This window comes from Pristiophorus japonicus, chromosome 25 (genome assembly GCF_044704955.1).
Source record: "Pristiophorus japonicus isolate sPriJap1 chromosome 25, sPriJap1.hap1, whole genome shotgun sequence".
Classification (NCBI taxonomy): domain Eukaryota; kingdom Metazoa; phylum Chordata; class Chondrichthyes; family Pristiophoridae; genus Pristiophorus; species Pristiophorus japonicus.
This window is the reverse complement of record NC_092001.1, coordinates 24,146,619-24,163,949: the sequence shown is the minus strand read 5'-3', so window position 1 is coordinate 24,163,949 and position 17,331 is coordinate 24,146,619. Positions and strand designations below refer to the sequence as shown.

Genomic DNA, 17,331 nt, shown 5'->3' with positions numbered 1-17,331 from the left:
CGCTATTTTTGTTGAAAAAATCTGTATTCTTGAACTTTTTCCTAAAATATAGGAATGATTATCCGACAGAACTGAAACGGGGTTCTTCATCCGCAGAATCTGCACGACCTGCTGAGTTTTACATATTGATCTGTTTTTATTCATTCTGTTCCCGTGTCCCTTTTAAGGGGATGTGCTGTCTGTCCGACATCATTCTCTATCTGTTTAAAATGGTGTGCTATCAGTCCCACATCATTCTGTGTTTGTTTAAAAGCGATGTTCTGTCTGTCCCGGATTTGAAATTTCAAATTTCAAAAACTGCCTTTGGAGGGTGCAGGAATTTTAGTTTGTTTTTTTGTTTGTGTAAGCCAGAGTGTGTTCAAACGTGTGTGCGATCTTATTGTGCATTTCATGTCATGTGAGAAAAATGCATTACTTGCAACTTGAAGCCATACTGATTTGATTGAACACTCCTTCGTGGACTTTCTGACGGTAGAAGAATCTGCTGTGGGATTTTGCTATTCCACATCTGAAAGAAGGGAAAATACACAAGATAGAAATATAGCGATTTTAGCCAGGACTTGCTTGTGGACTGTGTTACATGATGACATCCTCCACACGTATTTTGAAATTCAAATCAAATCAAATCAAGACAAGACAAGACATAACTCACTGACAGACTGTGTTTATACATGTGTATATATATATGTATACATGAATTCAATCTGAACTTTTTAACTTTCACAATAAATGTGCTTTTTCTGTTCTGACTACATTGGCTCTATTACATTTGACCTCTTTCAACAGCACAAGAAGCTGCTGTCAGGTTCAGCTGAAAGACACACGCGACTTTAAAAGATCGCCTTTGTAGCCCATATCTTTCATCGTGGCTTGTCTTCCACCATGGGCTTACTGTGTTTGGGTATTTATTGACTGCACCCCTCATTTCCAATGAAATTCTTCTGCTCACACAGCCTTCGTTCTATCAAAAAAGATATCCAGCTGACGATTCAATTATTTATTTATTTCAAACAAATCAAATTCAATCAGTTTAAAATAAAATTTAAATGTATTTATTTTCTTAAAATGTCAAATATATATATGTTTCAGTGTGGGCTGGTTTTACGTCCCTCTCTCCTTCCTGCCAGTCGATTTCCTGTGGCTTCAATAACCGTCTCTGGCCCGCGGGGTCCTGAGCCCCACTGCACATTTGCCTTCAGGGATGATAGAAATCTCACTTTATTCTTTTAAAATGGAACTGCTGTCAGTCAAGGCTCATTCTGCATCTGGGTAAAAGGGATGTCCTTGCAGTCCCGGATCATTCTGTGTCTGTTTAAATGGGCTGGTTTTCAGTTCCGGTTCATAATTTTTCCCTTTTTCTCATAAACCCGGGACATCCTGTATAGTTTGAGAAGGAGTATGATTTCAGCTGCAATGACCGAATTGTTAAACTACAGTGTTCCAATTTACATTGGGCTTGCCTGCGCCGGTGCACACCCAGATCGCAGTGCATCTGTTCATTGACTCGAAATATGCTCATCTTTTCCAAAATCCACTCCTTGATATTGCAGTTGCCCCGAATTTGCTCGCAATATACACAACAACACAAGAGCCAGTGCTGGTAGAGGCTGTGTGGCCTGATGGATAAGGTGTCTAACTTCGATTACAACAGCAAATTTATCAGAAGATTGCGGGTTCGAGTCTTTCCGCGGTCAACTTAGCTCGCTACGTGAAATTTTATATTCTTTGTTGTGATTCTACCGAGAAACCAACCATCTCTTCCAGTCACTCACCTGAAGTAATGGAAGGCTGTTTGCTTCAAGAATCTCTTGGCAAGTTTTCATCATTGTCGATCTGCATGCACGGGCAGAGCAAGCTCTGAAGTGGACTTTCTTGCACATTATTTCTGATTGGATACAAAAAGCAGGAGATTGAATGGCTGACGATGTGTTAAAACAGAGACGAGGTGGCCGAGAGGGTAAGACGATGGACTGTTAATCCATTGTGCTCTGCACGCTAGGGTTCGAATCCCATTCTCGTCGTCGTTGGCTTACAGCTTGACCACGTTTTGACATTCACATTCAACCTCATCGCCAAATTCCCCTTTTACTTACAGGGATGCTGTACTTTCCTCATGTCATGTCTCAAATTAATAATATATTCGTCAAAAGGAGAACAGTTGCAGAACTATGGCGAGGGGGACTAATTAGAATGGTCCCTGATGGACAGCAAAAGCACGATGGGCCGAATATCTTTTCTCAGTACCGTCAGAATCAGAGAGCTTCGCTTTTCACTATCGGCGGCTCGTTGGTCCACGGTTATGATTCTCGCTTCGGAATGATCACATTTGAAATGCGAGAGGTCTCGGGCCAGATCCGTGACGAGCCCCGCCATGTTTTAATCAAAGTTCCGCTTCTCACAGCCACTCGACATGTGAGAAAACAGACATATTTCACGTTAAAACGTGTGATTTTGCGCCGATGTTCCCTTAGCATCCAAATCCCAGAGCAAAGTGAAACCCGCCAAAATGAGTAAAGTTAAAATATCTCAGAGGTACTCGGCTCTGTGACTCGTTGCTTCACCTGAACCCTTGTTTGGTTCCGTCCAATACTTGATCAGTATATCTTGCTGTCTGTACGCATAAGCTCACCTCAATTGGGATAAGCATACATTCAGTGTCATCTCCACCCCTGCCCTGAATATGAGTGCGTCCTGTTTCTCAAGAGCTGAAAAGATGAGAGAAGCTGCCTTTTGAATTCGACCCTTGGCTGCCGAATTCAAAGCGGACAGGAAATCAATCCGGGCTGGCAAAGCTGCCTGGTCTGATTAAAAGGCGGTGACACACTATATTACAGGCATGTACTCGACTTCTGGTCTCAACATTAGGTTCAACGTATCAGATGATAAGTACCGCTCCCATTGTCTGGTAATGATTCTGCTATTCCCACTAACACCTCCTCTGGACCATCCTTTGTTACATTATTGTCCGATTACTACCCACTTTGCCTTTCTCCATTGTACCATTTATTATTAAATCACTCCTACGCTCCACTGGATCACAGACGTTCCCATTTGACCTTTCTCGCTGCGTATTTTTTCCAGGCGCTTTTTTTGTTGAAAAAATCTGTAATCTTTAACTTTTTCCTAAAATATCGGAATGATCATCTGACTGAACGTGAAACCGGAATCTTCCTCCACAGATTCTGCACGACCTGCCGAATTTTACATATTTATCTGTTTTTATTCATTCTATTTCCGTGTCCCTTTTAAGGGGATGTGCTGTCTGTCCGAGATCATTCTCTGTCTCTTTAAAATGGTGTGCTATCAGACTCGCTTCATTCTGTGTCTGTTTAAAAGTGATGTGCTGTCTGACCCGGAGTTCACATTCCAAATTTCAAAAACTGCCTTTGGAGGGTGCAGGAATTTTGGTTTGTTTGTGTGTTTGTGTAAGCCAGTGTGTGTGCACACGTGCTGTGCGATCTTACTGTCATGTGAGAAAAATGCATTACATGCAACTTGAAACCGTACTGATTTGATTGAACACTTTTTCGTGGACTCTCTGACGGTAGAAGAATCTGCTGTGGGATTTTGCTATTCCACATCTGAAAGAAGGGAAAATATACAAGTTTGAAATATAGCGATTTTAGGCATGGCTTGCGTGTGGGCTGTGTGATATGATGACATCCTCCATCCCTATTTTCAATTTAAATCAAATCAAACCAAGACAAGACATGACTGATTGACTGACTTTGTTTACACATGTATAGATATATATGTGTATATTGATATATAATCCTAAATTTTTAGCTTCCAAAATAAATATGCTTTTTCTGTTCTGCCTGCGCTGGGCTCTATTACATTTGACCTCTTTCACAGCACAAGCAACTGCTGTCAGATCCAACAGAAAGACACACGCGACTTTAAAAGATCGCCCTTGTAGCCCACATCTTCCCTCATGGCTTGTCTTCCACCATGGGCTTACTGTGTTTGGGTATTAATTGACTGCACCCCTCATTTCCAATGGAATTATTCTCGTCACACAGCCTTCGTTCAATCAAAAAATACATAGATTATGAATCAATTATTTATTTATTTAAAACAACTCAAATTCAATTTTTTTTAAATACAATTTAAATGCATTTATTTTCTTAAAATATAAATATTTATATATTTCAGACTGGGCTGGTTTTACGTCCCTCCCTCCTTCCTGCCTGTTTATCACCTGTGGCTTCAATAATAGTCTCTGCCCCGCGTGGTCCTGAGCCCCACTGCACAATTGCCTTCAGGGATGATCGAAATCTCACTTTATTCTTTTAAAAGGGAACTGCTGTCAGTCAAGGGTTATTCTGCATCTGGGTAAAAGGGATGTCCTTGCAGTCCCGCATCATTCTGTGTCTGTTTAAATGGGCTAGTTGTCAGTTCCGGTTCATAATCTTTCCCTTTAAAACGGATTTTCTCATAAACCCGGGTCATCCTGTATTGTTTGAGAATGAGTATGATTTCAGCTGCAATGACCGAATTGTTAAACTGTGTGTTCCAATTTACATTGGGCTTGCCTGCGCCGGTGCGCACCCAGATCGCAGTACATCTGTTCATTCACTCGAAATATGCTCCTCTTCACCGAAATCCACTCCTTGATATTGCAGTTGCCCTGAATTTGCTCGCAATATACACAACAACACAAGAACTGGTGCTGGCAGAGGCCGTGTAGCCTAATGGATAAGGCGTCTGACTTCGATTACAACAGCAAATTTATCAGAAGTTTGCAGGTTCGAGTCCTGTCCCGGTCAACTTAGCTCGCTATGTGAAATTTTGTATTCTTTGTTCTGATTCTGCCGAGAAACCAACCATCTCTTCCAGTCACTCACCTGAAGTAATGGAAGGCTGTTTGCTTAAAGAATCTCATGGCAAGTTTTCATCATTGTCGATCTGCATGCACGGTAATCGCAAGCTCTGAAGAGGACTTTCTTGCACATTATTTCTGATTGGATACAAAAAGCAGCAGATTGAATGGCTGACGATGTGTTAAAACAGAGACGAGGTGGCCGAGAGGTTAAGGCGATGGACTGTTAATCCATTGTGCTTTCCAGCTAGGGTTCGAATCCCATTCTCGTCGTCGTTGGCTTACAACTTGACCAAGTTTTGACATTCATATTTAATGTCATCGCCAATTCCCCTTTTACTTACAGGGATGCTGTACTTTCCTCATGTCATGTCTCAAATTAATAATATATTCGTCAAAAGGAGAACAGTTGCAGAACTATGGCGAGGGGGACTAATTAGAATGGTCCCTGATGGACAGCAAAAGCACGATGGGCCGAATATCTTTTCTCACGACCGTCAGAATCTGAGAGCTTCGCTTTTCACTATCGGCGGCTCGTTGGTCCACGGTTATGATTCTCGCTTCGGAATGATCACATTTGAAATGCGAGAGGTCACGGGCCAAATCCCGGACGAGCCCCGTCATGTTTTACTCAAATTTCCGCTTCGAACAGCGCTCGACATGTGAGAAAACAGACATATTTCACGTTAAAACTTGTGATTTTACGCCGCGGTCAACTTAGCTCGCTACGTGAAATTTTATATTCTTTGTTGTGATTCTGCCGAGAAACCAATCATCTCTTCCAGTCACTCACCTGAAGGAAAGGAAGGCTGTTTGCTTCAAGAATCTCATGGCAAGTTTTCATCATTGTCGATCTGCATGCACGGGCAGAGCAAGCTGTGAAGTGTACTTTCTTGCACATTATTACTGTTTGGATACAAAAATCAGGAGATTGAATGGCTGACGATTGTTAAAGCAGTGACGAGGTGGCCGAGGGTTTAAGGCGATGGATTGCTTAATCTATTGTGCTCTGCACGCATGGGTTCGAATCCCATTCTCGTCGTCGTTGTTTTACAACTTGACCAAGTTTTGACATTCATATTTAATGTCATCGCCAAATTCCCCTTTTACTACGAGCGATGCTGTACTTTTCTCATGTCATGTCTCAAATTAATAATATCTTCGTCAAAAGGAGAACAGTTGCAGGACAATGACGAGGGGGACTAATTAGATAGGTATCTGAGAGACAGCACATGCACGATGGGCCATAATATCTTTTCTCACCACCGTCAGAATCTGAGAGCTGCGCTTTTCACTGTCGGCGGCTCGTTGGTCCATGGTTATGATTCTCGCTTCGGAATGATCACATTTGAAATGCGGGTGTTCACGGGCCAAATCCCGGACGATCCCCGTCATGTTTTACTCAAATTTCCGCTTCTAACAGCCGCTCGACATGTAAGAAAACACACATATTTCACTTTAAAACGTGTGATTTTACGCCGATGTTCCATGAGCTTCCAAATCCCAGAGCAATATTTAACCGGCCAAACTGAGTAAAGTTAAAATATCTCAGAGGTACTCGGCTCTGTGACTCGTTGGGTAACCTAAACCCTTGTTAGGTTCCGGCCAACACTTGATCAGTACATCTTCCTGTCTGAACGCATAAGTTCACCTCAATTGGGATAAGAATACATTCAGCGTCAATCTCCACCTCTGCCCTGAATATGAGTGCGTCCTGTTTCTCTCGAGCTGAAAAGATGAGAGACGCTGCCTTTTGAATTCGTCCCTTGGCCGACGAATTCAAAGCGGACAGGAAATCAATCCGGGCTGGCAAAGCTGCCTGGTCTGATTAAAAGGCGGTGACACCCTATATTGTAGGCATGTTCTCGTCTTCTGACCTCAACTTTATGTTCAACGTATCGGATGATAAGCACCGCTCCCATTGTCTGGTAATGGTTCTGCTGTTCCCACTAACACCTCCTCTGGACCATCCTTTGTTACGTTATTGCCCGATTACCACCCACTTTGCCTTTCTCCATTGTGCCATTTATTATTTAATAACTCCCGCGTTCCACTGTATCAAAGACGTTCCCATTTGACCGTTGTCGCTGCGTATTTTTTCCAGGCGCTATTTTTGTTGAAAACATCTGTAATCTTTAACTTTTTCCTAAAATATCGGAATGATTATCCGACTTTACGTGAAAACGGATTCTTCCTCCACAATATCTGCACGACCTGCCGAATTTACATATTTATCTGTTTTTATTCATTCTATTTCCGTGTCTCTTTTAACGGGATGTGCTGTCTGTCCTGGATCATTCTCTGTCTGTTTAAAATGGTGTGCTATCAGACCTTCATCAGTCTGTGTCTGTTAAAAAGGGATGTGCTGTCTGTCCCGGATTTCCAATTTCAAATTTAAAAACCTGCCTTTGGAGGTTAAAGAATTTTAGTTGTTTGTCTGTTTGTGTAAGCTAGAGTGTGTGCAAACGTGCTGTGCGATCTTACTGTCATGTGAGAAAAATGCATTACATGCAACTTGAAACCGAACTGATTTGATTGAACACTCCTTCGTGGACTCTCTGACGGTAGAAGAATCTGCTGTGGGACTTTGCTATTCCACATCTGAAAGAAGGGAAAATACACAAGTTAGAAATCTAGCGATTTTAGGCAGGGCTTGCGTGTGGGCTGTGTGACATGATGACATCCTCCATCATTATTTTCAAATTCAAATCAAATTAAACCAAGACAAGACATGACTGACTTTGTTTATACATGTATATATATATGTGTGTATTTATATATAATCCCAAATTTTTAACTTCCAAAATAAATATGCTGTTTCTGTTCTGCCTGCGCTGGGCTCTATTACATTTGACCTCTTTCACAGCACAAGCAGCTGCTGTCAGATCCAGCAGAAAGACACACGCGACTTTAAAAGATCGCCCTTGTAGCCCACATCTTCCCCCATGGCTTGTCTTCCACCATGGGCTTACTGTGTTTGGGTATTTATTGACTGCACCCCTCATTTCCAATGGAATTATTCTCGTCACACAGCCTTCGTTCAATCAAAAAATACATAGATTATGAATCAATTATTTATTTATTTAAAACAACTCAAATTCAATTTTTTTTAAATACAATTTAAATGCATTTATTTTCTTAAAATATTAAATATTTATATATTTCAGACTGGGCTGGTTTTACGTCTCTCCCTCCTTCCTGCCTGTCTATCACCTGTGGCTTCAATAACATTCTCTGCCCCGCGTGGTCCTGAGCCACACTGCACAATTGCCTTCAGGGATGATCGAAATCTCACTTTATTCTTTTAAAAGGAAACTGCTGCCAGTCAAGGTTTATTCTGCATCTGGGTAAAAGGGATGTCCTTGCAGTCCCGGATCCTTCTGTGTCTGATTAAATGGGCTGGTTGACAGTTCCGGTTCATAATCTTTCCCTTTAAAACGGATGTTCTCATAAACCCGGGTCATCCTGTATTGTTTGAGAAGGAGTATGATTTCAGCTGCAATGACCGAATTGTTAAACTGTGTGTCCCAATTTACATTGGGCTTGCCTGCGCCGGTGCGCACCCAGATCGCAGTGCATCTGTTCATTCACTCGAAATATGCTCATCTTTTCCTAAATCCACTCCTTGATATTGCAGTTGCACCGAATTTGCTCGCAATATACAGAACAACACAAGCGCGGGTGCTGGTAGAGGCTGTGTGGCCTAATGGATAAGGCGTCTGACTTCGATTACAACCGCAAATTTATCAGAAGTTTGCAGGTTCGAGTCCTGTCCCGGTCAACTTAGCTCGCTACGTGAAATTTTTTATTCTTTGTGCTGATTCTGCCGAGAAACCAACCATCTCTTCCAGTCACTCACCTGAAGTAATGGAAGGCTGTTTGCTGAAAGAATCTCATGGCAAGTTTTCATCATTGTCGATCTGCATGCACGGGCAGAGCAAGCTCTGAAGTGGACTTTCTTGCACATTATTTCTGATTGGATACAAAAAGCAGGAGATTGAATGGCTGACGATGTGTTAAAACAGAGACGACGTGGCCGAGAGGTTAAGGCGATGGACTGTTAATCCATTGTGCTCTGCACGCTAGGGTTCGAATCCCATTCTCGTCGTCGTTGGCTTGCAGCTTGACCACGTTTTGACATTCACATTTAACGTCATCGCCAAATTCCCCTTTCACTTCGAGGGATGCTGTCGTTTTCTCATGTCATGTCTCAAATTAATAATATATTCGTCAAAAGGAGAACAGTTGCAGGACAATGACGAAGGGGACTAATTACATAGGTCCCTGAGGGACAGCAAAGCACGATGGGCCTAATATATTTTCTCACGACCGTGAGAATCTGAGAGCTGCGCTTTTCACTGTCGGCGGCTCGTTGGTCAAAGGATATGATTCTCACTTAGAAATGTTCACATTTGAAATGCGAGAGGTCTCGGGCCAAATCCCTGACGAGCCCCGCCATGTTTTACTCAAATTTCCGCTTCTCACAGCCACTCGACATGTGAGAAAACAGACATATTTCACGTTAAAACGTGTGATTTTGCGCCGATGTTCCCTTAGCATCCAAATCCCAGTGCAAAGTGAAACCCGCCAAACTGAGTAAAGTTAAAATATCTCAGGGGTACTCGGCTCTTTGACTCGTTGCATCACCTAAACCCTTGTTTGGTTCCGTCCAATACTTGATCAGTATATCTTCCTGTCTGGACGCATAAGCTCACCTCAATTGGGATAAGCATACATTCAGTGTCAATCTCCACCCCTGCCCTGAATATGAGTGCGTCCTGTTTCTCAAGAGCTGAATAGATGAGAGAAGCTGCCTTTTAAATTCGACCCTTGGCTGCCGAATTAAAAGCGGACAGGAAATCAATCCGGGCTGGCAAAGCTGCCTGGTCTGATTAAAAGGCGGTGACACCCTATATTATAGGCATGTACTCGACTTCTGGCCTCAACATTAGGTTCAACGTATCGGATGATAAGTACCGCTCCCATTGTCTGGTAATGATTCTGCTATTCACACTAACACCTCCTCTGGACCATCTTTTGTTACATTATTGTCCGATTACTACCCACTTTGCCTTTCTCCATTGTGCCATTTATTATTTCATCACTCCTGCGTTCCACCGTATCACAGACGTTCCCATTGCACCTTTCTCGCTGCGTATTTTTTCCAGGCGCTATTTTTGTTGAAAAAATCTGTAATCTTTAACTTTTTCCTAAAATATCGAAATGATCATCCGCGAGAACGTGAAACCGGAATCTTCCTCCACAGAATCTGCACGACCTGCAGTATTTTACATATTTATCTGTTTTTATTCATTCTATTTCCGTGTGCCTTTTAAGGGGATGTGCTGTCTGTCCGATATCATTCTCTGTCTCTTTAAAATGGTGTGCTATCAGACTCGCTTCATTCTGTGTCTGTTTAAAAGTGATGTGCTGTCTGACCCGGAGTTCACATTCCAAATTTCAAAAACTGCCTTTGGAGGGTGCAGGAATTTTGGTTTGTTTGTGTGTTTGTGTAAGCCAGTGTGTGTGCAAACGTGCTGTGCGATCTTACTGTCATGTGAGAAAAATGCATTACATGCAACTTTAAACCGTACTGATTTGATTGAACACTTTTTCGTGGACTCTCTGACGGTAGAAGAATCTGCTGAGGAATTTTGCTATTCCACATCTGAAAGAAGGGAAAATATACAAGTTTGAAGTATAGCGATTTTAGGCATGGCATGCGTGTGGGCTGTGTGATATGATGACATCCTCCATCCTTATTTTCAAATTCAATTAAATCAAACCAAGACAAGACATGACTGATTGACTGACTTTGTTTGCACATTTATATATACACATGTGTATATTGATATATAATCCTAAATTTTTAGCTTCCAAAATAAATATGCTTTTTCTGTTCTGCCTGCGCTGGGGTCTATTACATATGACCTCTTTCACAGCACAAGCAACTGCTGTCAGATCCAACAGAAAGACACACGCGACTTTAAAAGATCGCCCTTGTAGCCCACCTCTTCCCTCATCGCTTGTCTTCCACCATGGGCTTACTGTGTTTGGGTATTTATTGACTGCACCCCGCATTTCCAATGGAATTATTCTAGTCACACAGCCTTCGTTCAATCAAAGAATACATAGATTATGAATCAATTATTTAGTTATTTAAAACAATTCAAATTCCATTTTTTTAAAATACAATTTAAATGCATTTATTTTCTTAAAATGTAAATATTTATATATTTCACACTGGGCTGGTTTTACGTCCCTCCCTCCTTCCTGCCTGTCTATCACCTGTGGCTTCAATAACAGTCTCTGCCCTGCGTGGTCCTGAGCCCCACTGCACAATTGCCTTCAGGGATGATCGAAATCTCACTTTATTCTTTTAAAAGGGGACTGCTGTCAGTCAAGGGTTATTCTGCATCTGGGTAAAAGGGATGTCCTTGCAGTCCCGGATCATTCTGTGTCTGTTAAAATGGGCTGGTTGTCAGTTCCGGTTCATAATCCTTCCCTTTAAAACGGATTTTCTCATAAACCCGGGTCATCCTGTATTGTTTGAGAATGAGTATGATTTCAGCTGCAATGACCGAATTGTTAAACTGTGTGTTCCAATTTACATTGGGCTTGCCTGCGCCGCTGCGCACCCAGATCGCCGTGCATCTGTTCATTCACTCGAAATATGCTCCACTTCACCGAAATCCACTCCTTGATATTGCAGTTGCCCTGAATTTGCTCGCAATATACACAACAACACAAGAGCTAGTGCTTGCAGAGGCAGTGTGGCCTAATGGATAAGGCGTCTGACTTCGATTGCAACCGCAAATTTATCAGAAAAGTGCAGGTTCGAGTCCTGTCCCGGTCAACTTAGCTCGCTACGTGAAATTTTATCTTCTTTGTTGTGATTCTGCCGAGAAACCAACCATCTCTTCCAGTCACTAATCTGAAGTAATGGAAGGCTGTTTGCTTCAAGAATCTCTTGGCAAGTTTTCGTCATTGTCGATCTGCATGCACGGGCAGAGCAAGCTGTGAAGTGGACTTTCTTGCACAGTATTTCTGATTGGATACAAAAAGCAGGAGATTGAATGGCTGACGATGCGTTAAAGCAGTGACGAGATGGCCGAGTGGTTAAGGCGCTGGCCTGCTAATCCATTGTGCTCTACACGCAAGGATTCGAATCCCATCCTCGTCGTCGTTGGCTTCCAGCTTGATCACGTTTTGACATTCACATTTCACCTCATCGCCAAATTCCCCTTTTACTTTCAGGGATGCTGTACTTTCCTCATGTCATGTCTCAAATTAATAATATATTCGTCAAAAGGAGAACAGTTGCAGAACAATGGCGAGGGGCACTAATTAGATAGGTATCTGAGAGACAGCACATGCACGATGGGCCATAATATCATTTCTCACCACCGTCAGAATCTGAGAGCTGCTCTTTTCACTGTCGGCGGCTCGTTGTTCCACGGTTATGATTCTCGCTTCGGAATGATCACATTTGAAATGCGAGAGTTGACGGGCCAAATCCCTGACGAGCCCCGTCATGTTTTACTCAAAGTTCCGCTTCTCACAGCTACTCGACATGTGAGAAAACAGACATATTTCACGTTAAAACGTGTGATTTTGCGCCGATGTTCCCTTAGCATCCAAATCCCAGAGCAAAGTGAAACCCGCCAAACTGAGTAAAGTTAAAATATCTCAGAGGTACTCGGCTCTTTGACTCGTTGCATCACCTAAACCCTTGTTTGGTTTCGTCCAATACTTGATCAGTATATCTTGCTGTCTGTACGCATAAGCTCACCTCAATTGGGATAAGCATACATTCAGTGTCAATCTCCACCCCTGCCCTGAATATGAGTGCGTCCTGTTTCTCAAGAGCTGAAAAGATGAGAGAAGCTGCCTTTTGAATTCGACCCTTGGCTGCCGAATTCAAAGCGGACAGGAAATCAATCCGGGCTGGCAAAGCTGCCTGGTCTGATTAAAAGGCGGTGACACCCTATATTATAGGCATGTACTCGACTTCTGGCCTCAACATTAGGTTCAACGTATCGGATGATAAGTACCGCTCCCATTGTCTGGTAATGATTCTGCTATTCGCACTAACACCTTCTCTGGACCATCCTTTTTTACATTATTGTCCGATTACTACCCACTTTGCCTTTCTCCATTGTACCATTTATTATTTCATCACTCCTGCGTTCCACTGTATCACAGACGTTCCCATTTGACCTTTCTTGCTGCGTATTTTTTCCAGGCGCTATTTTTGTTGAAAAAATCTGTAATCTTTAACTTTTTCCTAAAATATCGGAATGATCATCCGCGAGAACGTGAAACCGGAATCTTCCTCCACAGAATCTGCACGACCTGCCGAATTTTACATATTTATCTGTTTTTATTCATTCTATTTCCGTGTCCCTTTTAAGGGGATGTGCTGTCTGTCCGAGATCATTCTCTGTCTCTTTAAAATGGTGTGCTATCAGACTCGCTTCATTCTGTGTCTGTTTAAAAGTGATGTGCTGTCTGACCCGGAGTTCACATTCCAAATTTCAAAAACTGCCTTTGGAGGGTGCAGGAATTTTGGTTTGTTTGTGTGTTTGTGTAAGCCAGTGTGTGTGCAAACGTCCTTTGCGATCTTACTGTCATGTGAGAAAAATGCATTACATGCAACTTGAAACCGTACTGATTTGATTGAACACTTTTTCGTGGACTCTCTGACGGAAGAAGAATCTGCTGTGGGATTTTGCAGGTACGAGTCCTGCCCCGGTCAACTTAGCTCGCTACGTGAAATTTTATATTCTTTGTTGTGATTCTGCCGAGAAACCAACCATCTCTTCCAGTCACTCACCTGAAGTAATGGAAGGCTGTTTGCTTAAAGAATCTCATGGTAAGTTTTCATCATTGTCGATCTGCATGCACGGGCAGAGCAAGCACTGAAGTGGACATTCTTGCACATTATTTCTGATTGGATACAAAAAGCAGGAGATTGAATGGCTGACGATGTGTTAAAACAGAGACGAGGTGGCCGAAAGGTTAAGGCGATGGACTGTTAATCCATTGTTCTCTGATCGCTAGGGTTCGAATCCCATTCTCGTCGTCCTTGGCTTATAGCTTGACCACGTTTTGACATTCACATTTAACCTCATCGCCAAATTCCCCTTTTCCTTACAGGGATGCTGTACTTTCCTCATGTCATGTCTCAAATTAATGATATATTCGTCAAAAGGAGAACAGTTGCAGAACTATGGCGAGGGGGACGAATTAGAATGGTCCCTGATGGACAGCAAAGCACGATGGGCCGAATATCTTTTCTCACTACCGTCAGAATCTTGGAGCTGCGCTTTTCACTGTCAGCGGCTCGTTGGTCAAAGGTTATGATTCTCGCTTAGGAATGATCACATTTGAAATGCGAGAGGTCACGGGCCAAATCCCGGACGAGCCCCGCCATGTTTTACTCAAAGTTCCGCTTGTAACAGCCGCTCGACATGTGAGAAAACAGACGTATTTCACGTTAAAACGTGTGATTTTGCGCCGATGTTCCCTTCGCATCCAAATCCCAGAGCAAAGTGAAACCCGCCAAACTGAGTAAAGTTAAAATATCTCAGAGGTACTCGGCTCTGTGACTCGTTGCATCACCTAAACCCTTGTTTGGTTCCGTCCAATACTTGATCAGTATATCTTGCTGTCTGTACGCATAAGCTCACCTCAATTGGGATAAGCATACATTCAGTGTCAATCTCCACCCCTGCCCTGAATATGAGTGCGTCCTGTTTCTCAAGAGCTGAATAGATGAGAGATGCTGCCTTTTGAATTCGACCCTTGGCTGCCGAATTCAAAGCGGACAGGAAATCAATCCGGGCTGGCAAAGCTGCCTGGTCTGATTAAAAGGCGGTGACACCCTATATTATAGGCATGTACTCGACTTCTGGCCTCAACATTAGGTTCCACGTATCGGATGATAAGTACCGCTCCCATTGTCTGGTAATGATTCTGCTATTCCCACGAACACCTCCTCTGGACCATCCTTTGTTACATTATTGTCCGATTACTACCCACTTTACCTTTCTCCATTGTGCCATTTATTATTTCATCACTCCTGCGTTCCACTGTATCACAGACGTTCCCATTTGACCTTTCTCGCTGCGTATTTTTTCCAGGCGCTATTTTTGTTGAAAAAATCTGTAATCTTTAACTTTTTCCTAAAATATCGGAATGATCATCCACGAGAACGTGAAACCGGAATCTTCCTCCACAGAATCTGCACGACCTGCCGAATTTTACATATTTATCTGTTTTTATTCATTCTATTTCCGTGGCCCTTTTAAGGGGATGTGCTGTCTGTCCGAGATCATTCTCTGTCTCTTTAAAATGGTGTGGTATCAGACTCGCTTCATTCTGTGTCTGTTTAAAAGTGATGTGCTGTCTGACCCGGAGTTCACATTCCAAATTTCAAAAACTGCCTTTGGAGGGTGAAGGAATTTTGGTTTGTTTGTGTGTTTGTGTAAGCCAGTGTGTGTGCAAACGTGCTGTGCGATCTTACTGTCATGTGAGAAAAATGCATTACATGCAACTTGAAACCGTACTGATTTGATTGAACACTTTTTCGTGGACTCTCTGACGGTAGAAGAATCTGCTGTGGGATTTTGCTATTCCACATCTGAAAGAAGGGAAATATACAAGTTTGAAATCTAGCGATTTTAGGCATGGCTTGCGTGTGGGCTGTGTGATATGATGACATCCTCCATCCTTATTTTCAAATTCAAATCAAATCAAACCAAGACAAGACATGACTGATTGACTGACTTTGTCACACATTTATAAATATACATGTGTATATTGATATATAATCCTAAATTTTTAGCTTCCAAAATAAATATGCTGTTTCTGTTCTGCCTGCGCTGGGCTCTATTACATTTGACCTCTTTCACAGCACAAGCAACTGCTGTCAGATCCAACAGAAAGACACACGCGACTTTAAAAGATCGCCCTTGTAGCCCACATCTTCCCTCATGGCTTGTCTTCCACCATGGGCTTACTGTGTTTGGGTATTAATTGACTGCACCCCTCATTTCCAAAGGAATTATTCTCGTCACACAGCCTTCGTTCAATCAAAAAATACATAGATTAAGAATCAATTATTTATTTATTTAAAACAACTCAACTTCAATTTTTATTAAATACAATTTAAATGCATTTATTTTCTTAAAATGTAAATATTTATATATTTCAGACTGGGCTGGTTTTACGTCCCTCCCTCCTTCCTGCCTGTTTATCACCTGTGGCTTCAATAACAGTCTCTGCCCCGCGTGGTCATGAGCCCCAACGCACAATTGCCTTCAGGGCTGATCGAAATCTCACTTTATTCTTTTAAAAGGGAACTGCTGTCAGTCAAGGGTTATTCTGCATCTGGGTAAAAGGGATGTCCTTGCAGTCCCGGATCATTCTGTGTCTGTTTAAATGGGCTGGTTGTCAGTTCCGGTTCCTAATCTTTCCCTTTAAAACGGATTTTCTCATAAACCCGGGTCATCCTGTATTGTTTGAGAATGAGTTTTATTTCAGCTGCAATGACCGAATTGTAAAACTGTGTGTTCCAATTTACATTGGGCTTGCCTGCGCCGGTGCGCACCCAGATCGCAGTGCATCTGTTCATTCACTCGAAATATGCTCCTCTTTTCCTAAATCCACTCCTTGATATTGCAGTTGCCCTGAATTTGTTCGCAATATATACACCAACACAAGAGCTGGTGCTGGCAGTGGTCGTGTGGCCTAATGGATAAGGCGTTTGACTTCGATTACAACCGCAAATTTATCAGAAAATTGCAGGTTCGAGTCCTGCCGCGGTCAACTTAGTTCGCTACGTGAAATTTTATCTTCTTTGTTGTGATTCTGCCGAGAAACCAACCATCTCTTCCAGTCACTCACCTGAAGTAATGGAAGGCTGTTTGCTTCAAGAATCTCATGGCAAGTTTTCGTCATTGTCGATCTGCATGCACGGGCAGAGCAAGCTGTGAAGTTGACTTTCTTGCACATTATTTCTGATTGGATACAAAAAGCAGGAGATTGAATGGCTGACGATGCGTTAAAGCAGAGACGAGATGGCCTAGTGGTTAAGGCGCTGGACTGCTAATCCATTGTGCTCTGCACGCATGGGTTCGAATCTCATCCTCGTCGTCGTTGGCTTACAGCTTTACCACGTTTTGACCTTCACATTTCACCTCATCGCCAAATTCCCCTTTTACTTACAGGGATGCTGTACTTTCCTCATGTCATGTCTCAAATTAATAATATATTCGTCAAAAGGAGAACAGTTGCAGGACAATGACGAGGGGGACTAATTAGATAGGTATCTGAGAGACAGCACATGCACGATGGGCGATAATATCTTTTCTCACCACTGTCAGAATCTGAGAGCTGCGCTTTTCACTATCGGCGGCTCGTTGGTCAAAGGTTATGATTCTCGCTTTGGAATGGTCACATTTGAAATGCGAGAGGTCTCGGGCCAAATCTCTGACGAGCCCCGC

The 17,331-nt window shown here is 42.6% G+C and overlaps 5 non-coding genes across 5 annotated transcripts; all 5 read left to right on the top strand.

The window, feature by feature from the left end:
- Positions 1-1,939: 1,939 nt before the first annotated feature.
- Positions 1,940-2,021, top strand: trnan-guu (transfer RNA asparagine (anticodon GUU)). The gene has a single exon. It is a non-coding gene; the product is annotated as a tRNA-Asn (tRNA).
- Positions 2,022-5,014: 2,993 nt separating this feature from the next.
- Positions 5,015-5,095, top strand: trnan-guu (transfer RNA asparagine (anticodon GUU)). Its single transcript has one exon. It is a non-coding gene; the product is annotated as a tRNA-Asn (tRNA).
- A 3,753-nt stretch (positions 5,096-8,848) lies between these two features.
- trnan-guu (transfer RNA asparagine (anticodon GUU)) lies at positions 8,849-8,933 on the top strand. The gene has a single exon. It is a non-coding gene; the product is annotated as a tRNA-Asn (tRNA).
- A 4,892-nt stretch (positions 8,934-13,825) lies between these two features.
- trnan-guu (transfer RNA asparagine (anticodon GUU)) lies at positions 13,826-13,907 on the top strand. The gene has a single exon. It is a non-coding gene; the product is annotated as a tRNA-Asn (tRNA).
- A 2,992-nt stretch (positions 13,908-16,899) lies between these two features.
- Positions 16,900-16,981, top strand: trnas-gcu (transfer RNA serine (anticodon GCU)). Its single transcript has one exon. It is a non-coding gene; the product is annotated as a tRNA-Ser (tRNA).
- Positions 16,982-17,331: the final 350 nt, after the last annotated feature.